Below are 16,495 nucleotides of genomic sequence, written 5' to 3'. Positions count from 1 at the left end.
CGGTATAGCACACTGAAAAGAGCACACTGCTGCAGCATTGCCCACAGTGCAACTGTGGCAGGCGTACATACAATCTGCAGCGTCACACACATTGTCCAGTGATGATTTGCCACAACCACTTGCAAGTCTGCAGGGCTCCATAAAAAAATTGCTTGGGTTTTACTGCCAAGTGTGAAAGCACACCGCGGCACATGATGTTCATTGGGCTCAAAACGTGAGTTGCCGGAAGCAGTGTCAAGTTTATGAAGTCCTGTGATGATCTAGTGCTGCCTCTGGCTCCATCATGAAGGCTAAGGCGTTAGACCAAGCCTTTGTCTGAGTACTGATACTCCAAGCCATCCTCTTCCACTGCAAAGCAGGCAAGGAACTTGGGTTAGGGAGGACCGAAAGCATGCATTGTCCCAGCAGACAGGCAGGCAGTCATGCAGGAATAGACTCCTTCCTAAACGCCACACTTAGTGCACATGCGCTGCTTGTGCTTGACACAGACGAGCAAATTGTGTTCAGTGAAGGGCAGGGCTCCAAAGTGATGCGGCAATATATATATATATACAAGGTGCTGAGGGACCTGCTTGAGAATAGCAGCCACAGTTAGTAATAAATGTGATATGCCGAAGAAGAGAAAAGAATTGCATGATAACAAAATTTACTCTATTTCTCCTAGTATAAGCTATCCCCCACATAAAACCCCTTTTCTTAGTCAGATCAATCCAGAGAAAGAAGAAAAATATCTGCATAGATATTGGACAAATGAAGTATAAGAATGCTCAAATCATTACATAAACACCCTGCATAATAATTGGCACAAATCAGAGTTCCAGAAGCAATATTGCTTTGTAATTTCAGTGGCATTAGTAGTACACATTACCACTCTCACTGCCTCTCTCTGTTGAAGTGCAGTGTGGCTTCACTGCAATGCACTCCACCCTGCTGTGAAATCCCGCTGCAAGGTAAAATTTGCACATAACCTGCACTCCAACTTGGTATTTTAAAATGTCTTGGAACTTCTGCTAGGGATGTAACATAGCTTTTACTCTACAAGACAATGTAACATAGTTCTACATCCAGCCACTGCTAGGTGAGACAATAGGGACATCTAGGCAAAGTGGCACTAAGTGCCACTGACAACAGCCACTATGTGCTTGTCAAATAGAAATGGACAAGTCGTCAGCTCTGAATTACTACTCGGGAAACCAACAGGCATGCATGGCTGCAGAAGCCAGCTCTTACAGCACAGAAGAAGAGGCACAACGTCACCTATCCCAAGGTCTGTTCGATTTGCCTGCATCTCTGTGAACTAGTTCATGGCAGGGCACAGGAAGTTTAGAAACTGTGCAGTTGGACTTCAGCGGTGCAGGCACAACGCAACACTCGAAAGAAATACCAAGGTGCAGACATGGCACAAGCCTTGTGCTTGCCAGCTTGACGTGTATCATCTGCGTAAGTTAGAGGCAGAAAACCACAGGTATATGGTGGCTTTCGAGGTGCCTGGTCTTAAAGAGAACAAGTAGTAGTGCAGATAACTTTTATTATGCTACAGATGATACGAAAGTGTCAACGCGTGCACCGCAGAACATCTAGTACATATTAGCCTGAATTTGTGTCTTAGCTGGCAAACATGCCGATTTCTCACTCTCTTTCTTTTTCTTCTGGATTTCACAGGACAATAAAATCACACGAAATTGCACTGACCAGTGCTAACAAATTGACAGACATCTTGTTTAAATCGAAATAATTGGTTTGATCAGCGCGAACAGCTAAAGTGTGTGGCAGACAGCTGAATTGGTGGCTATGGCAAATACACAACATGCTATATAGTGTACACGTGGGCGAAAAACGAATGCGAATCACTCTGCCACACTGCGTAGATGCAGCAGATAGATGCAGCAGACAGGTTTGAGCGGGATTTCAACGACGGTTATGCTAGTGTACTGCATTGTCTGCTGCGCTGTTGCATTGCACCTGCACGTCTGCACCAAGTCAGCGCTGTCAATTAGGAGGGTGCAGCAGCAAAATCGTGAACCAGCCCTGCACCTTTCTTGCACCTTTTGAAATGAATGGCATGGCTCAGAGGGCGCCATTGCTGCACCACTGAAATGAATAGCAGGGTGCAGCAGCTTGCGAAGTTGCCCAGTCAGTACAGGTGGATCGAATGGACCTTGAGTGTTAACAACAGCTTGTCCCTTTTCCATTAAAGAAAACAATAGGCTGAGACAAGCATACATGATACACTGACCATGCAACACCCTTCACACATATGAAAGCAGCTGGAAGGCCTAGAAACAAATATGGGTGCTTTTAGCATCTGCATTTACAGTGACATTGCAGTGATGGCTTCTACTTCAAACAGGTGATTTCAAAGGTGGTTCTCTGCCCTAGTGCTAGTAAGGCACACTTAGAAGGAAAGAAAGAAGGAAAATAAGTTGCTTGAAGGCTCTCGAGGATCAGTAACCTTGCTTTATGTGTTGTGTGAAAAAGCTGCTGTGAGCCAACAGACAAATACCGTAGAATGACCAGTCAGTTGCTGTTATCCTTGGCTAACCCAGCAACCTTCTAGATATATTCCTAGCAACTTTTTAGCTACGTTAAGAGCATCTGTAGCTCTGTGGTTGGATCAAACATGTTGGTGTACATTCAGTGAAAAGCTCTGGTCCCACACCGGTTTCGGAACAAAGCTAGATGGAAATTACATTCTATCTAAGCACACGTGTGGGTGTAGACACAAGAAAAATAAGTTCAGGGAACAGGTGGCACAAGGCTGGATGAGTTCCGCAATGGTTCACAAATATATTGTAGTTGGATTGCATAGACTCCTCACACAAAGCAAGTTCTTGGACGACATGACATGCTCATTTTGCAGAATGAGGTGCGAGTGTTTCAAGGCATTTCAAATGCGATGGCACTGGTTGCCAGCACCCCCAAAAGATAGCAAATGGCTGAACTTTAAAGGCTGTGCCGACTGCACTCATTTATATGTAACTGAGCTCTGACAGATGTGAATGTTCTCCGGCCTACCGGTCACTCTTATAACTGTTCCTAAAGGGGCCCTTGGCCGCCAGCTTTCGTAATTATAACAGAAAATACAAAATAGTATTCAAGTGTTGTGCATTACAGTGTGGCAAGTACTACAGCGTAAAGTGTTTCACTGGGTGTAGAATACAGGGCATCAAGGTGTTTAGTGAAGAACTTGAAGAGACAATGCGCATTGTGTGCAAAGTGTTGTAGCTGACGCAAGTGTAGTGTTGTACCCTCATGGAGCTTGTCCACTCTGCTTCAATGGTGTAGGGCCCCTGCATAGTGGCATGCTCATGCATGTATCACATGACGTCCACAAAGAGCTCGCAGGGGTTGCCCATGGCCATGCGGAAGGACTGCCTACTACCGGTCAGTTCTTGAGAGCCCTCGGCACCGTCCACGCTGCGGCTAGACTCTGCGGGTGGTCCGCCACTGCCCCCTGCATTGCCACACCGGGCATCACACCAGCTCTAAAGAACGCCACCTGACAGGGACACTGTGTGTAGTTTTGTGCAACTTGTCAAAAGAGTCTTTCCCAGAGCAAAAAACAGCACCATTGCATGGCACTGAATATAACACAAAATGCCTTCTTGTGATTATAATTTTAAAGAAAAAAGAAAAGCAGAGAGTATTTGTGCCTTATAGTTAGCACAAATACTGATTATTATGTGAAGCTTGCTTGAGTTCTGATATAATGAAGTACTTGGTTGAATCAAGCAATAACTTGTGTTGTTTCAGAAAATTTCCTGCTTGTATGGGACGGCACAAGGTGAGGACTGTAAATACACAACAATACGCCATTACTTGTGGCAAAAGGTACAGTCCTACAGTTTGTGTGGCTGTCTGTCAGGAAGTGGCATTCGCTGCTATAACTTAGGATATGTAGCAAGTAAGATTGTTCAGTCTAGTGTTTTGGTCGCTAGTTCTGAGGAAATTGCACATTAATAATTTCATTGTACAACAGGCAAAAGGATTTGAATGAAAGAGGAATTAACAAGCTGGCCATGTGATAAGAGCATACAGGGAGCAAGTAAAGAAGCCTTCAACAGCAACTTAAGAGAAACAGAAGCGAAGTTCATGCTGCAAAATTAACTCAGGTGTACTTGTACCCACGCCACATGGGCACAGAAAATGACATCAACTTGCAAATGCCATAAAATTTATTGTCATTTGCGTAATGCCATATGGACGAACATCATGTTTTTGCCTTAATGTCATTTCTTACCTAATGCATTGGCCAGAACTCATTTGAATGAGAAATGCACACTCTCATTTCCATAACTTGCACATTGCAGTACAATTGAAATATTCAAAACAGCGTCTATCATTAAAAAAATAACTTATACATAACTTTAACCACATTGCTTTTGTCAGTAGTTGTACTCGGCAGACTTCCTCAGGTTGGCGTTGTAACATTATAAAAGACAGCAACAAACTCAAGCTAATGGCACCATCATGTGCCTGTTTCTTACATATCACTATTTCTAAAGAAGGGCTAAGCTTCTAGGCAAAGTAAAAGTAGCTTGTAAAACAAATTTATCCTTTATTTAGAACTCAAAACAGCCCACTTTAAAAGATGCTATGTCTTTTCTAGTATAGTAACAGTTCGTCATTATTTTGGATTTCACAGGACCGGAAATAAATGACCGAATTAGCCGAATGTCAACTTATCGAAGGTATCAAGAAAACAATAAAGAAATGCTTAGTACATCACCGTGCTTTTATTTACTGAATGAAACAAATCCTGTTTCTATTTTGCGCAAAAGCAGTGCGGAAGCTGCCATTATCGTCATCTTGCAACTGATTAGCGCTCACAGCAGGCGAAGGCCTTGCGACTTTTTGGCAGTGCAGCCGTGGCGTGTCTTCATCTGAGAGACGCATTCCACTTTCGCGCAGACAACCCATATTATTTTTTCACCATTGGGCTGGTCGTCAACAGGTCGTCAGCCTATCAGGATGTAGCTGGCACTCTTCATTCTCGACAGCTTCCACACTGTTTGCGACATTGCGCGGACAGCCATTGCACCAAGTTGAAATGAACTGCTTGCTGTAACCGGTGCGGACGAAACAGCAGTAGCTACCAATGCTTTCATGAAGTACTATTACGGTGTACATTTCGCACATCTGCGCATTTTCCTCTCGTGTCACTCTTTCTTTCTGCACCTTGCAGTGTACATTTCAAGCAGTACACTATAGAATTCAGACAAAATCATGGACAGCGACCGCGCAGTTCTAAAGGCATGTAGCCGACGCGCTCACCAGGTCAGAACGAAACTGCTGTGTGCCGCAACTGCAGTGGATGTAACTCCGGTCGATATCGATGCAATCATGTGTGGTGTGACCTGCAGTTCTGAAGGCATGCAGCCAACGCGCGCACCAAGTCACAACAAAACTACTGTTTGCCGCAACCGCTATGGACAAAACCGTGGTCACCACTATCGACGTGATCATGGATGGCGACTACATAGTCATGAAGGCGTGTGGCTAACACGGTGTTATGCCCAGCGGTAAATGCAAGAATAAAGGCTATAAAGGCACAAATAGGAATGAAGCGCTCCTCGTACGATTTTAGTTGATGACTACGGTGTTGAGGACTATGCTGCTTCGAACCAGGTTGTATGCAAGCATATGTGCGTGCAGCAAAGCATTGACAAGGTTTTCTGGCAACCTGTGGAATAAAATGACTTTTTTTCTGGTGAATTCATTATTTCTGACACCTGACTATTTGTACTTTCAGGTAGTCCTTGCTAGTCAGCGACCGTATTGATACTTCCTATTGTGCCACCAATTTGTGTAGATAAATGTTTCAAGGAGTATGCGCCAACAAAAATAAGATCCTGCAAATTTAAAGCAGGTGCAGCTTGCCTATAATGTATCCAGTTGAACCTTCATACACTGAATGTACAGCTCAGACCATTTATAACATGACCACTTATAGTGCAGAACCAGCTAAAACGCAGTCTTTTCTTGACTCCCGTTTATCTTCCCATAGAAATCCGTATACGCATATCGCTTATAGCATAGCTGCGTGAGACGAAATACCGGTTATAATGCGGCTGATGGAACATGCCACAGGCCAGGAGACAGTGAGTGCGCTTCCCAAAGGTGCGTTGGTCGTTGGATAGCGACCCAAGGGGAATGCGGAGGGGGACGAGACACAGAGCAAACGAAAAAGGAAAGGAAAAAAAAAAAAGGAAAATAAATAAAGCGGTGGCCTCAGAGGCGGCAGTGCGTTGTATGTAAGCGATCTGCGGGCTGGTGTATGTCTGCCCTGCTCAGGCAACGAAGAAGCCTTTGCTCTTGCTGCTTGTTAGCACTCCGCATTGAATGCATTGTCGCTTTTTGGCTCTTAAATTTGTGTGTGGAAAGTAAACAGTTTTTTTTATGACTCCAGGATCATGTAAAAATTGTTTCCAAACTTAGCTGCGTTCTGTGCCTATTCAATACCTATTCAAAATTTCGTGAAGGTGGTTTCACGTTCACCAGTAGTGAAGTGCTGAGAGTGTGTGCGACCTTGACTCAGTGAAATTGTCACTTTAAGCTGTGTTCCGCAAATTCAGTTAAGAGCCTTTAGGCTTTATGTCTACATGCATGCCTTCGCCGTTCCTACCAGTACACGCACATATAAATGTGGTAGACGTTTGCAGTACTTGCCGTGACTGATCGACTGCAATCACAAATTCCTCTTCAAGTGCGCTGCCCTCAGTTCAGCAAGTGAACATGATCTCCATTTAATTGTCTACGGGTACGAACATGACAAGGGCGAGCTTCCAGTGACGAAATGCTACTTGACACCACTACCAGCTATGCCTAAGAGTGCCGCCTCGTCGGTAGCCAGCGACTAAAGTTGCGGTTTGGTGCCAAGTCAGAGAAATGCTTCGCAGTAGCTGTACGGCTCTTGGAAAGCGGAGGAACCACCTCGACACCAAAAATGAAGGCACGGGTGGCAGGTGCAACATTAGAATGGAGACAACTTGGATTGCAATCGCCATGTTTTCGACATCGTGCACACGGGTGAAATCCAACGAGGCACTGTACAGTGTGTGAAATTTCAGTCGCCATTCTACACTGGTTCTGTGGAGTTGGCGGCAGTGCCATTGGCAATTAGGAATAATTGAGAAGGTCTGCAAAATTAGTCAGCGACCGACTTACTTTCCTTTATATAGTTTGTTGTGTGTGTGTGTTATTTTGTCTGCTTCATGCGAACACCGCGGGTCCTCGGATGTTAACCTTTCAATGTTTGTAAATTTAAACGGATGCAAGCATACGGGTCGCAAGCTTCGATTCTTGGATATGTGCGGCTGCATGGTCGACATGTTTCGCATGCAAACAGCCTTTGAAAACTGTTTTGGTTATACAGTTAAACCTGCTTATAACGAACCTCCATATATATAACGAATTCCTGGATTTAAGGAAGTTTTTCTATTCCCCTCCTTTACTCCATAGAAGCACATGTATTTCAGAAATCTACGTAACGAAGTGGCAGCGGGAGACCCCCTCCAAATAACGAATTTTCCCCGCCGACAACCTAGAGATTTCGTCCCAAATTTTGTGATTTTTGCGTGAGCAACAACCGGAAACCTTCTCCGCCCCGACGGAATGCGAAGCGGCGTCGCCGCGCTTGCACGCTCGAATTCACGGCGACTGCGAGGCGAGAGCGTGCGTGCGCGAGGTGGACCTGCATCCCTCGACCCAGCGATCTTGCCGCCGCGGGCGTGACCTTTCCCCCTCCCTTCATTCAAACCTGATGCCGCTGCTTGCTGCAGCTGGCCTAGCCCGCCAAGCCGGCACTCTCCTTTTCCTGTTGATGTTGCCGAAGGAAAAAAAAAAAATGTTTTTTCTTCAACGCGCTGGCAGCGCCACTGTTTGGTTACTGCGCAAGTCTCTGCGCTTCACTTCACTAACCTGACACTAGGTGACACTATAGGACGCTATGACGCCATCGTGTCGCTCGCTGTTCGTTTCCGACGCCTCGAGCTATAGAGGAGGCTATGCTCGAGCTTGTGCGAAACAACACGCGTCCACGCATTCAGTACCTGGTGTGACATTCCAAGGATGAGTGCTTCCACGATGAAACGCAAGATAGTGACCTTGTCTGCAGTTCGCTTTGAAGATAAGCCCGCGCGGGCGCACACTTTTTCCACATCGCAGATCGCTTTCAAGATATGGCGGCGGCCGCCGAAATAAACGTCTCCCTTTCTCGCCTCCCACGCCTTGACCCCCTAGCGCGCGCGAGATTTTGTTTGAGTCGGCTGACCTTCGCAAGCTTTCACTCGCACACAGCGTACAGCGCGCGGCGACGATGTTGCCATATTTGAACTTCACACGGAACCTCAAGGCGACGTCCACGGGAACGGCACAAATGCGCTTCGCTATAAAGTGTGCTTCTGCGCGGTTACTGCTCTGACGGCGACAGCGAATTCGCACCCCCTACCGGCAGCATCTCCCCGTTACTGTGAACTTATCTCGAAGGCCCTGCTTTTGTGCGCGGCAATTGGCAGGAAATACGTAAGTTCACTATCGCTGGCGACTGTCGTCCGGGCGTCGCAACTCGAGAATCGAACGTCTGCGCACATGAGATTTTGCCGATTTTGTGCCTGTAGAACAAGAAAAATAGTATGCACTAACCATATGGTGGGCAATGAGCGACTACGGCTTGAGCGGTCAGCCAATACATGGGTTTCAATGGGGAATCTTTGCGACTACGTTTAAACCGCAATTACGCAATTAAAAAATTTAATTATGGGGTTTTACGTGCCAAAACCATGATCTGATTAGGAGGCACGCCGTAGTGGGGGACTCCGGAAATTTGGACCACCTGAGGTTCTTTAACATGCACCTAAAGCAATTACGCATTAAGTGGGTACATATTATGAGGTTTGACTGTACTATCCTTACTTCGTATAGCTGTCTGCTAATTTGCTGTCGCAATCGCAAAGACCTTAGCCTTTCCGAAACTGGAACTTTCTTGTTCATCTCAACTTTAGTATACTGGGAGTAAATCTTGAGCGATAGTACATACGGTACGCGTTTCTTTTTCGAACTTTCGTGCCAAACCTGCATATTACGAAAACCTCTTTATAACGAAGTTTTTCGGGAATTTGTCAATTTCGTTATATCCAGGTTTAACTGTAGTGCAGTATAACTTATAATACGGGTATTCGTGACTCCGGTGACTTACGTTACAGGCGATCTATGCTGTAGATATAACCAAGTAAATCTAAGATATTTCTGACTGTGCGCAATGAACGTATGCTTGTAATAAATATAGGGCATAGTGAAAGTATTTTGTGTCTGCAGTGACTTTGTTATTACAAGATCTTGAACTCCTTCCACTTGCACAGGGTAGCAATCCGGACATGCGCCTGGTTGACCTCCCTGCTTTCCCTTCCCTTTTCTCTCTCTCTCAAGAACAAGAATAAGAGTGCAGACACTGTGAGCCAAAATAAAGAAAAACTTGAATGAAGCTGTAAGTTTTGTTTATTAAAAACAACTCGTCAACATTTGTATAACTACGCTGGGCTTGTGAGTAAACTTCAGGGAAACACTGGCTGAAAATGGCCTCGGTTACAGGCAGAGTTCAGAGGCAAAGCGCTCACCGGATCCCGAATGGGTGCTCCCTTCACGGGCATAGTTGACATAGGAGGCCAGCTGTGTCTCCGCAGCACTTGGTGCAGCCGTGCTACCGCACACGTACCCTGCTGGAAGCAGGGGACCCAGGCAACCCCAGGGGGAACCATGCCCCCTGCTCCACCTTCCTCATCTTCTTCTTGCAGCCGCAGTGAGCACATGTCTGCACAGGACAAGGCAATTTACGCGGTGCGATCATGTGGCCCACAATGAGAATAAAGAAGACAGGCTATGTCACGAGTAAAAAAGCGCAAGGACATTGATCACAGAGAAAATATAAGGCTAAAAGACTAAAATAAACTAAACAATGATGTGGAGTAAGCTGCAAACTACAGCTGCTGGCAGCCTGAGTGAGAACGACAAAGTGCGCATTAGTGCACATGCTCTCCGTGTCTTGGCCATTATTAAAAAGGATCGTCCTTTGGTGAGCTCTCAAATATCAGCCGCATAACAATATGATCTGACTATTATGGGGGTGCCTCATCATTAGCCAAGTGCGAAAAACTGCACATGAAAAAAGCATCTTTCATCAGCTGGTTTAATTTCATAATGACTGTGGCATAGAATTGCAGACTGTCAGCTAGTAAAGCAGTAATGACATGTAATATGCAACGAAATGAGACTCTGATGACCAGATGTGCCTGCCCCACCACATTGTCAGGACTCCACAACATGAACTCACCAAGGGAGAGGTCGCTGAACACGTAGTAGCACTGCTCGGAGAAGGAAAGTTTGTTGACGGTGTGCCGGATGAGGCCTGCCTTGAGTAGCTGGTTGGCATACTTTTTGGCTTCCTTGCGGTCTTGGAAGCCTTGCACATGTGTTGTAAGCCAGTCTACCACATCCACGCCTGCAGTCAAGAAAATAACAGGGCAAGCAACTCAGCTACTATGAACACTAGGAAAACAAGAAATAAAATTCTCAGCTGATCCGAGACCTGTTGCTCTGTGCTCTGAGCAAAGGGTGCTTGTCTTCATAACAGTGACAGACATGCGGCAATTCCACTTCAAAATTTCTGACAGAATTGCTCCTAAAGATGTCAAACACTTTGGCAATACTACAGTCGAACCTCGATATATCGAACACGGATATATCGAATTATTGCCTATATCGAACGGTTCCTATATCACGCGGGAAATCGTATGCATTTTTAATTTTTTATTTCGAACGATGTTTGACGCATAATGGATATATCGAACTCGGCCACCCCAGACCACCCGCGCTCCGTTGACAGGCGGCGAGCTTTCCCGCAACACTCTCGAAACTAGCGGCAGCGCGGTGGGCGTTTACGACCACTGCACACATCGATGGCGCCGAGAGCGCCACTTGAACGTAGCGGCTTGCGCACGCCGCATCCTTGCAGCGTCGACGGGTCGACGCACTGCACGTGTTGGACTAGCTCCTCCGCGTCGTCGCATCCCTGGTCGCATCGATCGTTGCGGTCGTAGCCCCGTTGTGTTCGTGTGTGTAACGATGGCTGCAAACGCTAAGAAACGGACGACTCTGACTTTTGCTGCTAAACTAGAAGCAATCCAACGCATCGAGAATGACGAGAAGAAGTCGAGCGTCGCAGAAGCGTTTGGCATACCAAGGAGCACATTGAGTACGACAGCACTGGTACAACAGCGGAGCTGACGGATGTGGAGATCGTCGCCAAAGTTACTGCTGAGCAGCCAAACGAAAACGCTGCCGAGATGGATCCCGCAAGCGCTGATGATGCCCCGCTCCCTACATCAGCTGAGGTCATAGCTGCTCTGGCCCTTGTGCGCCGCCACTGCGGCGCGATTGAAGGCACCGTCCTATCACTTGTGGATCGCCTGGATTACATTGAGGACGCAGTCGTCAAACACGCCATTGCCAACAAAAAGCAGGCTACCCTTTTTCAGTATTTTAAGCCGACGCAATAAATGCTTTGTTTGAATCCTCAAGTGAGTACTTACTGCACCATGATTGGTTCATTGGTTGTTTTCCACAAGTTTTTGACGCATATTTTACTTGATTTTTTATATCGAAATCTGGATATATCGAACTATTTCGCGATCGCCGCGCTGTTCGATATATCGAGGTTCGACTGTACTTCGCCATGACTAGACATCTATAAAAAAAAAAAAAAAAAAAAAATGCTCAATAAGAAAATGACTGAAAGCATCACCTGACAACTTTTGAAATGGCAATTTCAATGGCACAATTTGGGAGGGGGGTTAGACTATTTTTTATGCTAATAACTTAGTGCCTTAGACGCAGTAGAACTATACGTACAGTAGAAACTCGTTCATACGTTGCTGGAAAAATAAAGAGAAAAAACGTATGTACTACTAACCGGGAAAATTTACTATCCGAAGTTGCTAAAAAATTACCAGACTCATCTGTAGTTACATCTACATGATGCAAAGTGTTGCGGTAATCATTGCAGCACAAGACGCCCATGCGTGCTGAGCCAGTGGGGCCCGAGTGGCCCGAGACGCAGGTTGTCATTTTTGAGGCTTCAGGAAGCTTACGTTTGCACTCCTCGAATTGAGCCTGGGTCGGCAGCTTTTTCGGGTGAGGTGTGTCGGCGAGTTTTCCTAGTCCACTTGACGAGAATCAGTGCGGCACAAGATGCTGACGCGTGCGGAGCTTGTTGGGCCTTAGCGGCCCGAGATGAGCTTGGTTGTTTTTGTATTGCGTAGTGTTTTAAGACAGCAATGGGAAACCGAAATGAAATCAAGCTGGTAGGCAACGAATGTCGGTGCTGAAAGATAGTGTTTTCTAGGAATGTATTAACCAATAAAAAAAGTGTAACTATGTTGGGTAATTTTTTGGGTTCTCGATCGAAAAATTCGGCGCCGGGAAATCATACGAAATGGGATCATATAAACGACGTTTTACTCTATATGATGCACTGTATTCTAGAATGAAACAAAAAATAAAGTAGGAGAAGGTATTTTAAGGAACAGCTGCAAAATTTTTGAATGTGTAAATGTTAAATTATTAAACATCATTTGGTCAAAACATGCCCTTTGGACTATGAAATACATAACAGGCAAGAATTTAGGCTGACTGAATGTTTTCCTAATAAAACCATGAGGTTGTAGCAGACACCGTATTTGTAAAAGGCATCTGTAATAGGCCTGTTTGTAACACCAATTTTAGTTTTCTTTGTGCGGCTAGTGCTTTCATTGCTCACCTATAAAGGCCTTCGGTATAGTGATCTTGAGCCACATGCGGTCTCTGACGTCCAGTCCTGAATCGGGAGCTGCCATAGCCTTTACAATAGTCTCCATGTCAGTCTCCACAGTCAGTAGTGGCTCCTGTAGCTGCCCTGCAAAACATTGACACTTGGTCACACTGGAGTCAGCTAAAGTCCGAACAGGATTGCTTGCCTAGACTCTGAGGCTGTAAGGAAACAGCTAGGCAGGCTTGTTCTGAGGTACAGTAAACCTCGTTAACACATAGTTGGCAGAGAATGTGGATCAGGTACGCACTAAGCGATGTACTAATTAACCCATCAGGTACGCACTAAGATATGGACTCATTAAAACCGACAATGGCAGATGAGCGGCTATGGACTTACTGGTAAAAAAAAAAAAAATGTGTTACTTCTCACTCAAACACAAACACAGACAAGCTTTATTGCGAGCAGGCAGCAAAAAATATGTGATTTTCACTTGCCGCCGTGAGGGCCATGCAACGACAACAGCATCCTCAAACTCGGCGAGGCAGCAAGCCAGTTTCTCCACCAGACCACACTTGTCTGTAAATGCCCTCATGACGGTCAACGCAATATCCGCATCGGATACGGAAGGGCCATCATTCACGTTGTCATCCATGACAACAATGTGGAAGTGCTAGAAGCTATGGGAGCAGGGAACTCGTCATGGCTACCATGTTTTGATGTCCCTACTGGTGACAATTGCAGTCTGGGAAAGGTTCGTGCGTATGACATTTCGCTGATTCCACGCTTGTACACGCCAAAAAACTAAGTACTACGCACTAACCGTTTGCCATGCATGCCTAAAGTGACTACAGCGCAAGCGGTCAGCCACTACATTAGGTGCAATGGCGACAGGGCGGGGAATCCATCACAACTACATTTAAACCGGATTTATTTATTAAGCGGGTAGGTATTAATGAGGTTTACTGGAGTTGCTCTTTTCTGTTTTCTCCTTGTTTTTTCGTTGTGCACCATCAGGATGAACGCATATACCAACTGCTCAACTTCTTAATGTTGGCTCTGCTTGAGGTCAAGAAGTGAAAACCTACACAGCACTAGCACAATACAGTGTGTATTCCTCTACATCCTTGTACTGGTCGCACTACGCAGAAAAACTCAAAATAATGTACAAACAAACCCACATTTCAACGTTAACACAACAGGAGGCCTTACCAACAGCCTTGTATCTCTATGAAAATGCTTAATGAATCACTGGAACAGTGTCTACATATGAGGATGCTTGACTATAACGCATTACCCGATGTTCACGTTCCCTACATTACAATCATGCAACGGCAGGAACTGGCTCATCATAGTTACAGCAGTTGTAATGAGAAATGGAGCTATTGCTCTGCTACCAGCCAAACTTGAACGCACAGGCACCTCAGGAACTTTCTCTTTGGCTTGGGGGCATAGAGGAAGTGACAAGGCTCACTGGCGATGCAAAGTAATAAGCAGCAAGAAACACTCCAGTAAAGGAAAACACGAAACTTCAAGAAGCATCGTTCAAGAAGTATTCAGAAAGAATAAGTACTCTGGCCACAATAACAGAGAACAGCTGCTGTGCTTTTAGCCATCTAACACAGTTTGGTGGTGGCAACAATGAACACTGCGCACTTACTCTCTGACTCAGGCACGGATGAAGTGACTGATGAGGAAGGGAGGTGAGGTGGAGACAGACGGAGGCCTCAAGGGTCCATCATAGAGCAGCGGTTGGCGGAGTGAAGGTCCAGGGGCCAGCGGAGCCGTGAGTGGCCCACGGCAGAGGAAGAGCCGCGTGCTGCCTCCGTGTGTGCCACCCAAGCTCCTGGGTCGATGGGGCGTACAGGCTCGGTGCGTGGGATGGTGAAGTAGCCCTTGGGGTTGGGGTCCCAGCACTTGGCTACCACCAACTTGATGGGACTGCAAAGTCATTCAACTTATGTATCCATCATGCATGCCTCCTTCTCACTGTACTCTGCCATGAACTACATATGTTTTTACTGAATGCTAGAACGCTTATGCGGTGTCTTGGCTTAGATGAAAGTCAAATGAAGTGTGCTGTGTAGTACCCTAGTTCTGTTGTGTCTCCTTCCCTCAAAAGAGTTCCTTCAGCATATTGAAACTTCAATTTTCGCTCCTTACAGAGTATTTTAGCATATGATAGGGAAGGTAGCAATTGGAAGCTTAGCAGAAGCAGCCATGCACTACAGAAAGGTGCCAAGCAGGAATATGCAAGGAAGATTCATCAAATACTTGTGCTGAGCAACCTGAACTTGCATAAAAAAGAATGCAGCGTGGATGACTACGTGCTGTAACTTTGGAGCATCAGCATTACGGTCATACAGCAACAGGAACACTTGAAAAAAGTGTTCTCTTTCGTTCCACCTTCCTATTGTTTTTAGATAAATGACTCACCCAGGCTTTGTACAGTCTCCGGAGCACTCGCACAGCGTCATCGTTGCTCATGTTCTCGAAGTTGATATCATTCACTTGAAGGATCATGTCACTGGCTCAATGCGACCATCCAAAGCAACAGCACCCCTGCAACAAGTAACACCTGCTCACTGAGGCCTTACTTATAGGCAGAACAGAACTGCAATGAGCTGCCCTGAAAAGTGTACTGTCATGTACTGTATACACATATTCACTATAAGCATAGACGCTTATATAACGCAAGTTGCCAGAGTCGCGAATATCCGCACTATAATCAAAACAGCATCTTTCAATGGCTGCACACGGGCAAAACATGTAGACCAAGCAGCTGCGCATATCCAAAAATCGAAGCATGCGACCGGAATGTTTGCATCTGTTTATATTTACGAACGTTGAAAGGTTAATGTCCGAGAACCCGCGGTCTTCGCATGAAGCCGACGAAGTAACAAAAATTGAAAAAGAAAGAAAAAGAAGTAGTAGAAGAAGAAGAAGAAACCTATATAGAGGAAGGTAAATCGCTAACTAAGTTTTCAGACCCGCCCTTCATTATAATTTTCACGTGGCACTGCCACCAACTCCACAGAACTAGTGTAGAATGAATGCAGACTGAAATTGTGGATGCCCATACAGTGTGTTGTTCTATTTCCGAGACTGGAACTGGAAACATGGCGACCGTGAACCAAGCTGCCGCCACTCGAGTGTTGCCTGTGCCATCTGTGCCTCCGCTTTCTAAATGTCGTATAGCCCCTGCAATGTGTTTTGTAGACTCAGCCCCAAACCGCAACTTTGTCAACTACTTCTGACGAGGTGTGTTGTAGCTGGCAGCATTCCCAGGTGGCATGCCGTCGCAGGAAGGTCGCTCTTGATACGTTCGTAACTGTAGAACAGTGGGCATGCAATCCCGTTCCAGGGCTGAACTGACAGCAGTGCGTGTGCAGCGGAGTTTGGTTTCACAGGCGATCAGCCACAGCAACTACTGCAAATGCCTACCAAGTTTGTATGGACATGCTGGTAGGAATGGTGGAAGCTCGCATGGGGCATAAAGCCTAAAAGCTCCGAACTAGATTGTGGAACACTGCTTAAACTAACAGCAGTTAAGGTTGCATGCGCAATATCTGCACTTCATGACGATGCGCATCGCAACGGGTGGACACAAACTGAAGAGCCAAAGCCGCTAAATAGTGACAATGCGCATGTGTTTAGTGCGGAGTGGGCCAAGCAAATGCTTTTTCATCACCTAGG

The 16,495-nt window shown here is 45.9% G+C and overlaps 1 pseudogene; it reads right to left on the bottom strand.

The window, feature by feature from the left end:
• Positions 1–219: 219 nt before the first annotated feature.
• LOC119435774 (segment polarity protein dishevelled homolog DVL-3-like) lies at positions 220–15,361 on the bottom strand (annotated as a pseudogene).
• Between the last annotated feature and the right edge of the window lie 1,134 nt (positions 15,362–16,495).

Source organism: Dermacentor silvarum, unplaced genomic scaffold (genome assembly GCF_013339745.2).
Source record: "Dermacentor silvarum isolate Dsil-2018 unplaced genomic scaffold, BIME_Dsil_1.4 Seq905, whole genome shotgun sequence".
NCBI lineage: Eukaryota > Metazoa > Arthropoda > Arachnida > Ixodida > Ixodidae > Dermacentor > Dermacentor silvarum.
Note: the sequence above shows the minus strand (reverse complement) of the source record. Positions and strands in the feature narration are given on the sequence as shown.